The 15,270-nt window shown below is 44.6% G+C and overlaps 1 long non-coding RNA gene across 1 annotated transcript; it reads left to right on the top strand.

Moving 5' to 3' along the window:
- Positions 1-337: 337 nt before the first annotated feature.
- LOC121141794 lies at positions 338-14,450 on the top strand. Its single transcript, XR_005878733.1, has 2 exons — positions 338-424; positions 14,203-14,450. It is a non-coding gene; the product is annotated as an uncharacterized LOC121141794 (long non-coding RNA).
- Positions 14,451-15,270: the final 820 nt, after the last annotated feature.

Here is a 15,270-nt window from a genome sequence, read left to right as displayed (position 1 = left end):
CAAAGGGGCTGTTATGCAAAGGGTGCCCTCGGGGTCATGAGCAGCTTGGCCAAGGGCCAGCAGTCTAGTCCTCTTTCTCAGGGTTTGAGATTGTTACCATCCTGCATGTGGCCTTTTCTTGTTTTATGGAATCATAATGAGGCACTGCATTCCCCCACCCCCATAGCTGCTAACTTGATTCTGAATTAATGTAGAACTCGGGGACAATTTATTCCTTTTATCTAAGTTCCTATTCTTATTCTATTTCACACTGCTGTTGGAGTATAATGGTTCAGTCCATGAAGGGAGCATCTACACAGTTCCATGGTTGTTAGGTAAGTGGAAAATTCCACTGAATCACTGGTGACACACAATCTTAAAGGGATAGTCTCTCATTCATGATTGGGATCCATAGGCTTCCAAAGACCATATGTGGGCCTCTAAGGTGGGTTTGTTGCTTGTATTATTCTTGGGTTTCTTTTGTTAGGTTGTGTTTCTGAGCCAGGGTCTCATTACATACTTGATGCTGGCCTCAAATACCGGATTTGTCTACTCCAGCCTCCCATATGCCTAGGACTATTTGAAACTCCCAAATTGTTTGGATATTTGAGTATCGCTTACATTGTGGGAAAGGAAGCCACCACCCAGCAGATCTTAAACAGGCTAGTATCTATGGTCTGCTTCTGCTTTCTCATGGGAAACACTTCTATTAAGATGCTACTAAGCTGACTGTTCTAGCCTTCCCCGAGTACCAGACCTCAACCAACACTCTGCTGAACTTTTTCATCTACCATAGCAACCTCCATTTAGACAGCTTTATTTTCCCTATTAATGAAGCTAAAAAGCTTAGTAGTTACTTAAACAGGCTTAGTTTAGCTTAACCTGCCCTAACTAACTCAGTTAGTTAGAATTGCATTGCATAGAGCAGTTCCTGCTGACAGGATGAGCTGCTCCCCTCAACTATCACTCCTGCTCATTCTAGATGGAAATAAAGATCAGTCCATCAGAGTTTGTCCTAATCTATTGCTGTGATGAGACCCAAGACTGTAAGGCATGTTAGTGAGGAAAGGATTTTATTTCATCTTATAGATCGTAGTCAGCTATGAAAAGAAGTCAGGGCAGGACCTCAAGGCAGAAACCTGAAGGCAGGAACTGAAGCCATGACCACAGAAACATGTCAGTCACTAGCCTGTTCATCCCCACTTGCTCAGTTCGTCTTCTTATACAACCTGTGACTATGACAGGGTGGACACTTCCACAAGCCTTCCCACATTGATCATTAATCAAGAAAATGCCCCCAGAGACTTCCTTCAGGTCAAGATGATAGAAGTAATTCCTCAATTGAGGTATCCTCTTCCCTTATGACTCGGTTTGTACCAAGTTGACAAAGCACTAATCCACAAGCCCTCCCAGCTCTGTGTGTCAACTTTCAACTAGATCGGGGCCCTACTTCCTGTGTTGCTAATTGTCGTCAGTCTCAGATTCTGGAATGGGAATCTTGTAGAGAAGAGAAAGGGAGGCAGTTTATTAGTGGGGCAAGGTGTGTTTTGTTAGGAGATGGCAAAGCAGACTCTTGGTTCAGTCTTAACAAATGAAGACAGACACCCAGAAATAACTTGAGCATAAGATGGAGTAGAGTGGGACAGCCAGGATCTGCTTGAGGCTCTGTCCCCTGAGTGAGTGTTTTTCTAGTCTTTAGCTGAAAAGCAAGGAGAGTGAGTCTTGATACTGCCATCGCCTTCTACCTCCCTATGCCAGAGATGTTGAGCCTTTTCTCATTATACATTCCAAACATGTATTGCAACAGGGCAACACATTAAAATAATAAATCAAATCTCTTGAGGCTTTCAAGGTCAGAAGTAGAGGATATTTTTATTTATAAATCATCTTCTTTTAAAAAGCTACATCGGAAGTTAAAAGAAGTCATTATTGGTGAAATCATCAGAAAAAAATAGCAGGACGTGATCTGGGGTAGGCGATTTGAGGTGATGGATTACCAGAGAGCTCGTCTCCTGTCTATTTAAAAAGCTTTTTGACTGCTTGCTTTCCATTTCCAAGCTTCAAACTCAAATAGCTCTTCACAAGAACAATTGCACTAGACAAATTGATATAACTGCTTTACCCAGCCTAGCACCCATCACCACCCACCACCTACCACCAGCCACCCTTTCCTGGCCTCAGACTTTACCTAACATTGCTACAAGAAGGAGAATGACCATTCCTCAGATACTGGCAATGTGCCAAGCACCTCACTTAACACATGCCACCCTGGGAGTGCACTAAATGACCTTCCAATGAAGCTTTTAAGATTCTCATTTTATTCTGGAAAAAACGGACCCCTCGAAAAGTCAGAGATCACAAGGTTACAATGTACTTAAGGTGGAATTAAAATATGACCATGGTTTCCCAGTTCACCAGAACTAAGTGGAGGATGCGCTCAGCCTTATGTCTGCAGACAGGGTAATCCACTTACTCGTTTCCTGACTTTTACTCCCCAGTGTTATGGGATGAATTATGTTCATTCAAAACTCATTTGTAGAAATCCTAATCCCCCAGTACCTCAAAATACGACCTTATTTGGAGATGGAATCCAGATAACCTAGTTAAAATGGAGTCATCATGGAGGGACCTAACCCAATCTGAGCAGTGTCATTACCGAAAGGAGAATGTGAACATAGAACCAACAAATGCTATGTGAGGATGATGACAGTGGTACCAAAGATGCCCAGAAGGCCACCAGAAGCCAGGAGAGAGGTGTGGGCAGACCTTTGTCACAGCCTCAGAAAGTGACAACTCTGCCCACACCTCTGTAACAACACCCAGCCTCCCGGATTGTGGAACTTTGGATTTCTATTGTCTGATTCACAGAGTTCATGGTATTTTGTAATCACAGCTCTGGTATATGAACACACTCAGTCAAGTGAATTTTCTTAAAATAACCATATCACTGCCTGTCCTGTCACCCCAATAATTCCCCTATTATCTGACAGGTTTTTCACGGCTTTGAGCCTTTTCTGAGGGAGGATGGCTGCCTCATCATTCTGAAGACTCCCCCGTAAAAAGCTTTTAGCTGTGGAGGTGTTGTGTTTTTATTTTAATTTGACCAAGGAAGACATGTACTCCACAGTAGCTGCTCCTGATACAATATGCATTTTTTGACTGCACACCTGGCTCTGGGGCCTTAGAATATAATAGTAGCTAATGTCTATACCCTTGGTTCATAATATGGAAGAGACAAACATAAGAGAAATTTTCCCACAGTTGCATGTGGTCTGGCCCAATGGTGTAGAGATTTTTGTGAAGAGCTAAAGGCTGAAATGAAAGACCAACTTAAGCCCAGAGGTGGTCAGCCAGCCACTGACTATAAGTGCCAGCATTGACTCTAGGTCCTCTGTGCTGATGCTCTGCCCTCCCTTGTGTGTGTGAGACACATCCTGCAGAACCACTGGGTATATTCAGTGTATGAGTGTGTTCCCTAGTGTGGTCACTTGATACAGAATAGGCCTCTAGGGAGTTAGAGAGGTGGCTCAGCAGTTAAGAGCACTGGCTGCTCTTCCAGAAGTCCTAAGTTCAATTCCAAGCAACCACAAGATGACTCACAACCATCTCTAGTGGAACTTGATTCCCTTTTCTGGTGTAAAATCATATGTTCAGATAGAGCACTCGTACACATAAATACATCTTTAGAAGAGAAAGAGAGGTACTAGACTTTTATGTTGTCATACATGCAGCCACCTTTTGCTCTGCTTCTTTTTCCTGCAATAGAAACCATTCCCCAAATAAAACACACTGACAGGTCTGTTGCGATACTAGACCACATCTGGTGAGTTTCACAATTTATAGCTGTTGGGTATTTTCTTGGAGAGCTAGTTTTGAAGAAGGGAGAGGACGACAGCACATTCAGAGTGTAAGATTAAGCAGAGAGTGAAGTGTCATGTATGGAACTGAGGGAAAGGTCTGGAAAAGGCCCAGCCAGGACTCTGCCCTACCTTAGGTATTAAAGAACAACACTATTGGGCAAGTCAGTCTGTCTTTGAGCCTTAGCCATTCCCTTTTTTACAATGAAATGCTTAGTCTAGAGATCACTGTGTTTCTGATCACAGAGGAGGAACTTATTTCTAAACCCCATAAACAAAGAGTCCCCCATTCTCAATGGTTGGACGCGCAGAGCTGTAAAGTGCTCCCTGGAGACTGCCTGTTTAGTTAGGGACTCTCCCACACTCTTCCAGCTCTCCCGATGCTCCCATCGTAACTGGAAGGTGGACACAGATTCTCCCAGATGTAGGAAGTCTCTTGCATATGCATGAAGTTCCTTCCCATGCACACAAAGCCCTCTCCATGTGTGTGAGGTCATCTTCACTCCCATTTCACCAGTTCGCCTTTACCATGTCTCCCTCATACTCAACAAAGCTAGTAGTTAGACTATAGGACTATAAAAAGTTTTGCTGAGTTCAATGAACTTCACACACAAAAAAACATATTTTATTTCTCAAATGTTCCAAGAAATTTACAGCTATTTTCCTTTAATATATAGAAATTTATTGACAGCAGGCATGCTGACATTGTTGAGCTCAGAGTTCCCTTTATGCAACAAAGCTTGTGTGAACAGTTTGCTAAAGTATAAAACAATTGCACAGATTGTAACAAGAGAAACAAAACCACAGAAAAGGCAAAAGCCAGACATTCTCTGATCGGCACAGTTAACGTATACCATATGATCTTGCCCTCTTGCCAGAAAAAGCTGCAAACATGGTCCTTAATTTCCCTGCTGCTGGGGCAAATGCAGTCATTAGCGTAAAGACACCAGTTTTCTAAAGGCCATGAAGTCATATGATAGACCTGCAGCTACATCAACAAAGAAATTTGGGGGCAAAGTCTGAGTCCCTGCACCCCTTCCCAGCACTAAATTCTGTGCCCAGTATACCTGTTAACTGTACCTTGTAGGTAAGGCAGCCAAAAATGCCTGGGGACTAAACTTTGAAGTTTGGAAAGCAGAGCTGTTTACTCAGTAAACATGGAATTGGTAAAGTCATTAGAGTTTGACATTTTGAGAACCTGATGTTTCAGCCAATGTGGGCAACTGCCACAATAATCAGGCTATGTTAGGAACTGAGGTAGAGGGTTGAGAGTGCAGCCCAGTAGAAGACTACGTGTTATGTGTTCAAGGTCCTGTATTTAACCCCAGCATTATACCAAAAAAGTAAATAAAAATGAAACAAAACAGGTTCTAGGCTGGAGACAGAAAGATATCAATAAAGAGTATCTCAGACAGGAATGCTATTAATGCCCATACCCACGTTGCCTTGGAGAGGTAGGCCATTGGGGTTTAGACCCAAGGATGGTAGATAGAGTACCTGATGCAACTCAACATCTGATTTGTGGGATTCGTCTTCATAAGAACTCATCCTTAACAAGCAAGCTTCTGACTCAGGAAGTCTCCAGAGTGACCTTCTACAACAAGGCAGCTCTGTTGTACAGAATTGTGTGGTCCGGTCTTGGTGGACACAGCCTTTCACTGGAAATGCACAGTTTTATCCATCAACTTCATGAGTTTGGCAGTATGGGAGTCTTGGGAGAATACATACTGTGAGTGGTGACAAGCTCAGCACTGAGCCACCTAACTGAGAACCAGACACAGTCAGTTCTACGAAGGAAGAAATAACCCTGTCAAGGAAGTGGCAGCCTTTCCATGGCTCTGTCTGAACTTCCTCTGGAGCAGCACTCGTAAGCGTTCAGGTGCCGTGCCAGCCCGTGTTTTCTTCCTCGCCCTTCTCTTTCCATGTCTGCAAACCCTATGGACCTTCTGGAACCTTGGGTCTGTACAGTGGAGGTACATGTTGCTTCTAGACACTGTGCTTGCTTCAACTCCTGCATACTGATGTGAAAAATCATTGTATCTCAAAGAACCAAATCCCTCGTACTTGGTGCTTATAATGCACATTACCCACAGGCAAATCTGAAAATTACTGCTCTTCTCTGGTATTGTCTACTAGATTTCAAACAGTCCAGCCCAGCATGAAGCCATGAGGAACTAAAATGGGTTTAGAGGCAGAAGGAGGAGAAGGATTGCTGCTAACTTCTGATTAGCAGAGATGAAAAATGATTCGAGAGATCCAAACGGAATGACAATGGCATGGTTCAGTGCTCTGGTGGCCTGTTGCTCATAAACAGATAACAGTGCCCCTGGGAGCTTGAATGGCTTAAATCTGCTTGGAATGACCAAGCAGGACTGGCAGGGCTGTTTTCATTGTGGGCTTCCAACACATCACTCAGATTAATATAAGCGCCAAGAAAATAGTAAGAATTGAGTGAATAAAATAAATGAGTAATTAATGGTACTGTGACAAGTCACTGGGAAGGAAATGGGACATCATAGATCTGCTGGCCCCTCAGAAGTCAGCTGTAAGCAGCCTTCTCCAGAGGGCCACAGCTAACTCCTCACCCAGCTCCTAATCCAGAAATCTATTCTAAACCCCTGTGTGGGGTGATTTCAGCCAGCCTCCTGGCACTTCCCCAGCATCTTTATTTTTCAAGCTTTGTCTCGCTGTTTCACCTCCTCTAGTGGTTTTAAGGGAGGAGCTTGGTCTCTTCCGTCAACCTCCCTCCACCCCCGCCCTCATCTGATCCTACCTTAGAGACACTCAGGACAAGTAGAAAAAGAAACCTCAGGGGAACCGATGGACTAGCAGATCCCTTGTGGATGGAGAGCAGTTTACAGGTCTTCAAGTGGATTTGCAGATGTGAGCACATCTGATTTTCCCAAAACCCTGGGATATTCCCTAAGACACATCCATCTTCTGCAGACTTGTTTCATAGACAGTCTCTAAGATGAGAATTATTACAGTTCTTACCTCTTAAAGCTCTGCAAAGACTAAACGCAATAGCAGAATTGCTGTGGGTAAAATCCTTCACAGCCGAGCCTGGCATGTAGGAAAGGCAAGATATTGTTTTAGCTAGAAACTCTAAAACAACTTGTTCTTTCTAGCTCCTCTGGTCTGGAAGCAAAAGACCAGAACCCAAGTGTTCAGGACACTGGAACGGCATGAAATTTCTGCCCACTTGGTGCATTACCTGCTCCCCCTTCAGTGGCCTCCATGCCCACCCACATGTTTGAAGTGGACCTTGACGAAGAGCAGCGCCTACTGTGGTCAATTGCATCCATTTACTTGAGGTCACCACATCCCACCTTCAGAGGCAGCTCCTCTCCCTCCTCTGGTGTTCAGCTCTTCCTCCTGAGGAGAGACAAGGCCACCCGCTCCAAAGTCCTGTCATCCTTCTGTCCACTTAGAGGTCAGGCAGTTAATTCCCTCCAGGAACTTCAGCCTATGCCATCGACTTCAAGATGCACTAGGCCACACGAACCAAGGGCAGACAGTCACACTGCTGCAAGGAAAGGGGCCCTGTGGACAGTCACAGAGCTAGTGCCAGGCCAGCTGGTCCCACTCCACAAGGAGGAAAGCACAGCTGATGTGGGCCAGCATGGCTACATATTTCCAGATCATTCTCAGTGGAGCTGCATATGCTGGCCATGTGCAAAAGCTGCCTCTGAGACCCAAGAGGCCAAAAGCAAGAAGAGAGCAAAACCAACTTCTGGAGGAAGGGCAAACTCAGAATCCTGCAATGCTGAACACAGACACAGGCTGCAAATGTAACCCAATGTAGCAGAAGACTTGCTCTGTGCTCACACTCAGCTATTCTCCTGGCAGGCTGTGACTGGATGTCCCTGCTTGCTGGATCCCCATCTTAACACCTCTTAGCAGAAAAAATACTTTTCTTCCATATGAATGAGCTCCCACATTCTTTCTGTCATCTCTCTCAGGACATTTAGCCCTTTCTGCCTTGATCAAAGTTGTTGGTTTACATGTCTTAGTTTCTTGACCTCAAATATCACCCTCTTCTGCAGTTACCTTTGCCTTTATGGGTGCCAGCATCATCCTTCTCCAGGCCTAGCCTACAGCATTTGCATCATTTCCTGTTGGTTGTTCGCTAATGTGGAACCCCTTCTCTTTCACCACCTCCGAACCCCACTAGGCCAGAGGGGGCATGTTTTCATCTTTAGTACCCAAAGCCACATGTGGTATTAGTAATTGTTAACTGGGTTCCGCTATGGTTTGTAGAATGCTGACTTTTCATTATTATTCACTAATAGAATGGAAATTTGAAACTAGCAGCAATTTCTAAGCAAAGTTCCATTGCTTTGGGGTTTTGCATTATGAATTTAGATAGTGTTAGCCATTGATGAGTGTGGCACACAAGAGAAAGATTTGATTTAGCCAGTCATTTTGCATGAAAGCCTGATGCTTCTGTAAAGCAGCCAGTGCTTAGAGTTAATGTCACAGACTAGGAAGTGACCTTCAAGCGTGCTTTGGCACTAGCTCGTTTCCTATCCGTGCATTAACATCTAGTCTAGGGGCCAGCACCTTCAGAAAGCAATATGCTTGAACAGCACTTTCAGCTTCCATGTTAGAATGCGCTCCTGTTTCCATTCACCCGGTACAGACAGGGATTAGGCGATTCGGTGGCCTAAAGAGTGCGTTTTCTATAAGAGCAAATGCTACACAGAAATAGCAATGTACACAAGACACCATAAACATTATGAATACACCACCAACAGGCAAGCATGAAGAAAAAGGAACAGAGGAAATTGCAACCAAATTGTAATTCATATATCCTTTGCTTTCCAAAGATTACAAAAATCCCAGTATGTGGGGACAGTGTTTTACGCACTACAGACATCTCATGGGCAAGACTAGTGAGCACTTGTGGCTAAACTTGTGGGTGTAGAATCGGGGTAAACATTTATACTCTCTAGATTCCACAGTGCTGGTCTACATGCTATCGTGATAAAACCCCACAGGGCTTAAGAGTGCCTCTTTTTCAAACACATAAAGTGAATCTTTTGCTTCTTGAATGCTGGGCAGTTTAGAAGATACATCACACCAAGAGTTCATCTCATGAAGCTGCTGAACTTTCATGACATAAGAAATGATCAACTATGCCAAGGCAAATGGGTGTGTCTACAAGGAACTTAGCATGTAGGTACCACATGCCACTGATCTCAAAGATTAGCACAGCTACACTATTCTCAAATTGTAAATGACTTTCCAATTTGCTTACTGGGGTTACTTGAATTAACAGCAGAGCTGGACCAAGAAATTAGAAGATAATTACAGGGAAGCCGCGGAGATGGAGGAAAACGTGAAGATGAACCCTGCAGCCAGTGCTGCCGACAGCATTCGTCGGACATCACTGAGAAAGTCCTCCAAGGAGGGAGCCATCCTTGTATTTGATGAGATGCAAAAGAGAATTTTTGCTTATTAAAGCTGTTGTGAACAGCCGATGGCGGGCACTTTCATGCTTCAAGTGTCTTTTCCTATGATGCAGTCTGGAGGAACTGGCTTACAGTGTACATGAGCACTCACCTCCATCCATCACATAACACAGTCCACATGCAGCGCTAGAGATTTACATGGCCTGCAATATGGCCATGACTGATAAGGAACATCTCCTGCATGAAATGATTACCCGAAGACAACTGCCAATCAAACCAGGGTCACTTTACCCAGAGGGACAGCACAGAATTTATGGAAGGTTGGTGATGCAGGCTGAAGCTGCCCCCGCCAAAACTCACTGAAAAATCAATAAAAAAATATTGTTCACATTTCAGATTTGCCCATAATGGAATTCATTTAAACATCATTACTGGCCCATGCTGACAGCTTCAAAATTGAATTTTTCTTGTGCTTGATGGAGTGAATAAATCTGCCCCTGCTAGGTAGTTGTTGCTTTCCAAAGATTATAACTCACATTCTCACAGCAATGTAGTGTCAAAAACAGTAGTCGTTTTAGGCAGAGAGTATTGAAGAAGTATGAGACATATAATCTGTGGAGAGATCTTGCACTGGACTGATAAGATTTGTAAAGCCATCTTTATTCAGAAAGGATTTCTTACTGACCACCAGAGGCTGTCTGAATCTTACTCCAAGCTTTGCAAATGTCTGTGACACCGGGTCCATGTACTACAGGATACAGAGATTCCTGGGGTAGGTGGAAAGTTCCCTAGCAAGCTTGTGCGGGGCAAAGGGCAGCCAAGCTCCAGGCTTTCTCACTGACTCACTGGAAACATTCTGTTCCAATGTGGGGTGGTGATGTCTTGCTTTAGCAGATTTAGTAAAAATAATTAATGTAATAATCCACCTCATCCTTGTCTAGGAAGGTTCTCAGCCTACTTGGAAATTAAGGAACTATTTACAATTGGTTCTATTTCCTTTAGAATAAAATTCACTTACTGGATGTTCCTAGCAGGGCTCCAATACTTAAGAGTTGAAGAGTATTAATTACCATTTGTAATTTGCAGTGTTACCACAGCTGAACACGCTGTCCACAGGAGCGTGAGGGAGGGCTAGACAGAGCACATTAAGATGCTGAAATCCAACCTGTCTCAGAGAAGCCGGGATGAATGACCTTTCTGCTCAAATTCTTTCAGGGATTGATCTGTACAGAGAAAACTGCAAAACACCGGCACCAGCTAAATCTATTGTTGAGCCAAATTGTTTGGTTGGTTGCTCATTCTCAAGGTTTCAGCCTCTTGCTTGCCCTTTTAGCTTAATCAAAATAATCTCTTGCTTTGTACCCAGCAAACAGTGTGCACAATGTGAGAGATTAAAAAATAAATGCTCAAGTTCAACTCTGAGCCACCACCCAGACCTGTTAGGATGGGAGATTCCCAGGGACTTGGTTTACCCTTCCCTGAAATGGGTTTGATTCCTGACGTATCCAATCCACTGTTTTATGACAGACATAAAATGAACTAGTAGATACAAAGGAAGGATGTGGGCTATAGGGTGCTCCCACTAAAATCATCTCAGTCACATCATCTTATGGCACAATTTACCAGCACACGTGTCCCCTAACCTGAGGTCTGCTATAGCTGATTCCTATGCCAGATTAGCAAGGCATGTCTGTGTTTCTTTTTTAAAGACTTGGGTCTGAGTGACCTCAGATGATGTACCAAGGAGAAAAGATTCAGTACTAGGTTTAAAACAATGAGAACGATCACCCAAATATTTTGTTACATGATATTGTCACCAATCATCATGAATCTACATAGAATTCATGGGGAAACTTGTGAACATATGTGCACACATGTCCTGCAATGAGGTGTGGGGGAGGGAGAAATTGGAGGGGACAAATTGGGAGAAAAATGAGACAGCTCAACACATTAAGAAAAAGGAAAGTTTTCACTGTTGTCAGAGTACATAGATCAGGAAAGCAGAAAGAAAAGAAAACACAACACAATAATGTAAGGCACAACACAGATAGAGTCTATTGAACACACTCCCATCTTCCAGACAAGGCTCAGTATTCACTGGCACTGGCACGGAGAGGCAGAAACTTTTACCCTGTGGGCCCCACACAAGCGCTGTCTGAACTCTGATGAACAGAGTCTATGCAGTCTGAGTAATTGCAGACTTTTGACTCCACCATGCCAACATCAGTAAAACAAAATTAGGCAGTAAAGGAAGTCTGCCATACTAGTATCCAAGACTCTCCCAAGAACTTACTAGTGAAAGCTTGAGTGTATCATGTGGTCTTTTGGTTTAAGTTTCTCATCTGAGAAATGAGAAAAGACTTTATTCATCTTGAATAAAGCTTTCGGTGTGTGTGTTTGTGTGTGTGCATGTGTGCGTGCGTGTGTGCGTGCGTGCGTGTGTGTGTGTGTGTGTGTGTGTGTGTGTGTGTGTGTGTGTGTGTTGGGGGTGGCATGGGGGATTAATTACCAAGAACATAGTAGCTTTGCAATAAATACAGGCTGCTTTCCCTCTGAAAAGGCCCAGAGCTCTAAAGGGACCCAGTGCAGCATCCCTTGCCCTTGTGGAAGGTGGCTTTACAGTGAGGCTTTGACCCAAATTCTGAGCGGGTGGTGGGTAGACCTGCTGGTCAAGGCCACATCTCCATATCAGACATCCACCACACTGGCTTTGGCTTAGCAGCTCCTAATGAGCCCATCCTGTGAAAAATTAATCCATGGTGGTGGTGTGCTGCCTAGGTCTTTGCTTGCTTTCTCTTGTTCTGCTCAGCAAGACCCCAGGCATTAACTACATGGATATACTCTGCATTTTGATAAGGAAAAAAAAGAATACACACAAAACTAACCACCCGGGAAACTCATCCCTTCAAGGAAGTCTCAGACTTCACTCCAGCAAAGCCTTGGTGTGTGGGACCCCACAGTGCTCATGAATTTCAGAGGCTTGTAAGAAATTATCTGTTTTGCTGGACTCACACTGGGATCAATCATCCCCTCAGTGGTTGGTGCCAATTAAGAGCTAGTGTGATGCAAAAGGGATATTTTAAACGTTTGACACCAGGCACTTCTCTATCCTGTCTCCCTCCCTTTACTCTAACTCTCCTATCAGGCCCTACCTTGGTCACTTTCTTCTTTAAAGGGGCCTTTAATCTGGAAGTCCAAGGCTGTAACGAAACCAGTGTCCTCTGTTCTTTTTCTCCAGAGGAATACTGTTTACCAAATGATTTCTCATCATCTCACATGCCACCGAAGTGGAGCTCATCGCTGCCTCCTCCTCCTGCCTCACCCTGTCGTTCCAGCAGCCCCAATCTATTGTAACAAGGCTGCCAAGGCACTTCCTGAGGATCACGTTGAACCATGTCATTCCTCTGCTGAGAATAAACCTGCGTCTCTCCTCACTGCCTGCAGCTTAAAGTCCTACAAGCACGGCTCTCCACCAGCCTCTCAGCCTTGTCTCATCACACGCGCCTATCCCTCTCAGCCCTCCATCCTCTGCATAAACACATGAAGCTACTCTTGTCCTCCCATACTTTCTGTCATCATCACTCCAGTCACCTGCATGCAGCCTTCAGGGATCAGCTCTGTGCTTCCCCCATCTCTTACCTAACCCTCAGGGAGTGGTTAAATGACCCATGCTATGCTGTCGTATACCAGTTCTGGCTTCTAGCATAAAACTCACCAAGTGACTGTATCCTAACTGGATACGTGTTTGCCCCGGCTCCCTACTCCTCCCGCCAATAGCCTGCCATTACCTTGGCAGTTGTAGGTTTCATACATGTCTCTACCCTAGTGTCTATACAACATCCCACACCAGGATAAGCCATGAATTCTATTTAACTGTTCTGCTCTTGAGTTTTGGGGGGGGTTGTTTTGTTTTTTGTTTGCTTATTTTCAACTCAACTTGACTCAAGCTAGAATTGTCTGGGTAAGGCAACCTCAATAGAAAAACCACTTCCTCCTCTGGGCAAGTCTAGGGGCATTCTCCTGATGAACTCGACCTGAGAGGGTCCAGCTCACTGTGGTGGCTGGTGGTGGGTTCTGTAAGAAAGGAGGAGGAGCAAGCCAGTAGGCAGCACTCCTCCATGGCCTCTGCTTCACTTCCTGCCTCCAGGTTCTGCTCTGCTCCAGTCCCTTCCTTGGCTTCTCTCAATGATAGACCATGCCTGGGAAGTGCAAGCCAAAGAAACCCTCTCTTCCCCAAGTTGCTTTGGGCAGTGGTCTTTGTCACAGCAGTAGAAAGCAGACTAAAATAGCTACCATCATGTCACCCAAATCATCTTGCTTTTGATGCATATACTCTGTATCTATCAAACCAGTACCTCTGTCTGAGCAGGGTCTAGAACTGTGTGTTTTGTCACAGCTCTACTTACGACGTGAGTGAAGATTAAGGATAGTAGAGTCCGGGGCTGGCTCACTGGTTAAGAGCACTTGTTGCTCTTAAAGAGGACCCAGGTTTGATTCCTAGCAACCACAGGGTGACTCACAATCACCTGTAACTGTAAGTACAGTTATCAGAATGTGATGCCCTCTCCTGGCTTCTGCAGACACCAAGCACAAATGTGGTGCACATACAAACCTACAGACAAAACACTCGTATATAAGATAAAATTAATAAATCTGATAAGAAAACGTACAGAACCATATATGCAGTAAGTAGATGCTGATACGTAGATCATGTATGGATGGATACACTAATAACATCATTTTAGTCATGTTGGAGTAAGCCTGAAGAGTTGTAAAATCAAGCCAGATTGTGACAGGGGAAATAATAAACACTTCAGGGCACGATGCAGTTAAGTGGACAGTGTGATCTGGCCTTGTTACTAGAGTTACTTGCTTATGTGTTCATAACTCGGGGGCTGTAAGCTGTTTGGTGGAGATCTGGGAATGACCTCGCTTCCTTTGAACTTCTGCAGATCGGCACCATTCACCAACTTGCTTCCCACCGTCTCACCCGATGTCCATCACCTGAAAGCCGACGGAGATTGCCATGCAGAGCTTATCACTGCATCAGACTTCACTCTCCCCCGACCTCCCCAAGGTCCCACTCCATTCTCACCAGCCACCAACAGTTCTTCATGTCGAATCCAATGAAGTCTAATACATTATGGCCCCTCGATGTTTGCTGACATACAACAAGACGAAATAAATCAAAGAGCTCTGACTTGGAGGTAGAAGTCTGCCGTCCATGTCTGGTCATCGCATTAACGACTGCTAAAGCATGGGTTTTCTCAAGCCTCTGGTTCTTTGCCTTGTATGATCAAAGCAGTAGACTAGGTTGTTCCCACCTCTGGTACATGGTCTGGAGATTGAAACATGGTTTAGAGCTAGAAAAGAGGCCTGCATGGTGCTTAAGGGAATCATCGCTCAAGGCCCAGGAGAAATGACTTGCCTCTGCCTTCTTAATTCACTGTGACTGTGACCAGAGAGAAACACAGTCTCTTGTTCTGAGGAAAGACAAGCAGGTATTCAGCCCTGAGCATCCCCGGGGCTTTCCTGGGTTGCTTGCCTTCACATTCAGATGCCACTCATGATCACATGGAGCTATCATCCCAGAAGCAGGAAAGTAAGGCCCTACACATCGGAGGAACAGTGCAGAGTAGGCCACATTGAGGGGCAGTAGAGACACAATGGAGGCATGGTAGAGGCCCATTGCATGTTCTGGGAGACGCACTCAGTAACGGTGTTGGAATTACAGGTAAATCGGTTATCTCAACGGACTTTCACAACCTTGTAAAAGAAAAGGGCAAGCATGGCTGTTTAGAAACTAAGTCTGAGAGAAATTCTGAACCTCAGAAGGCAGTCTGTATGAGCATCCAGTACTTAACATGTGAGGGCTGCAAGCCAGCCTCTCTGGCTCCAAATGCAATGTGCTTTGGCTACATTGTGTTTCTTCTTCTCCTTATGTCCTCTGTTGGACCTGACCATTTCCTACCGGGAAAGAAGGGGAGGTGTATGTGTTTCCATATTATAGGGCAAGAAGC

The sequence above is a fragment of the Mesocricetus auratus genome, unplaced genomic scaffold (genome assembly GCF_017639785.1).
Source record: "Mesocricetus auratus isolate SY011 unplaced genomic scaffold, BCM_Maur_2.0 Super-Scaffold_100008, whole genome shotgun sequence".
NCBI classification, from domain to species: domain Eukaryota; kingdom Metazoa; phylum Chordata; class Mammalia; order Rodentia; family Cricetidae; genus Mesocricetus; species Mesocricetus auratus.
This window is presented reverse-complemented; position numbering and strand designations above follow the sequence as displayed.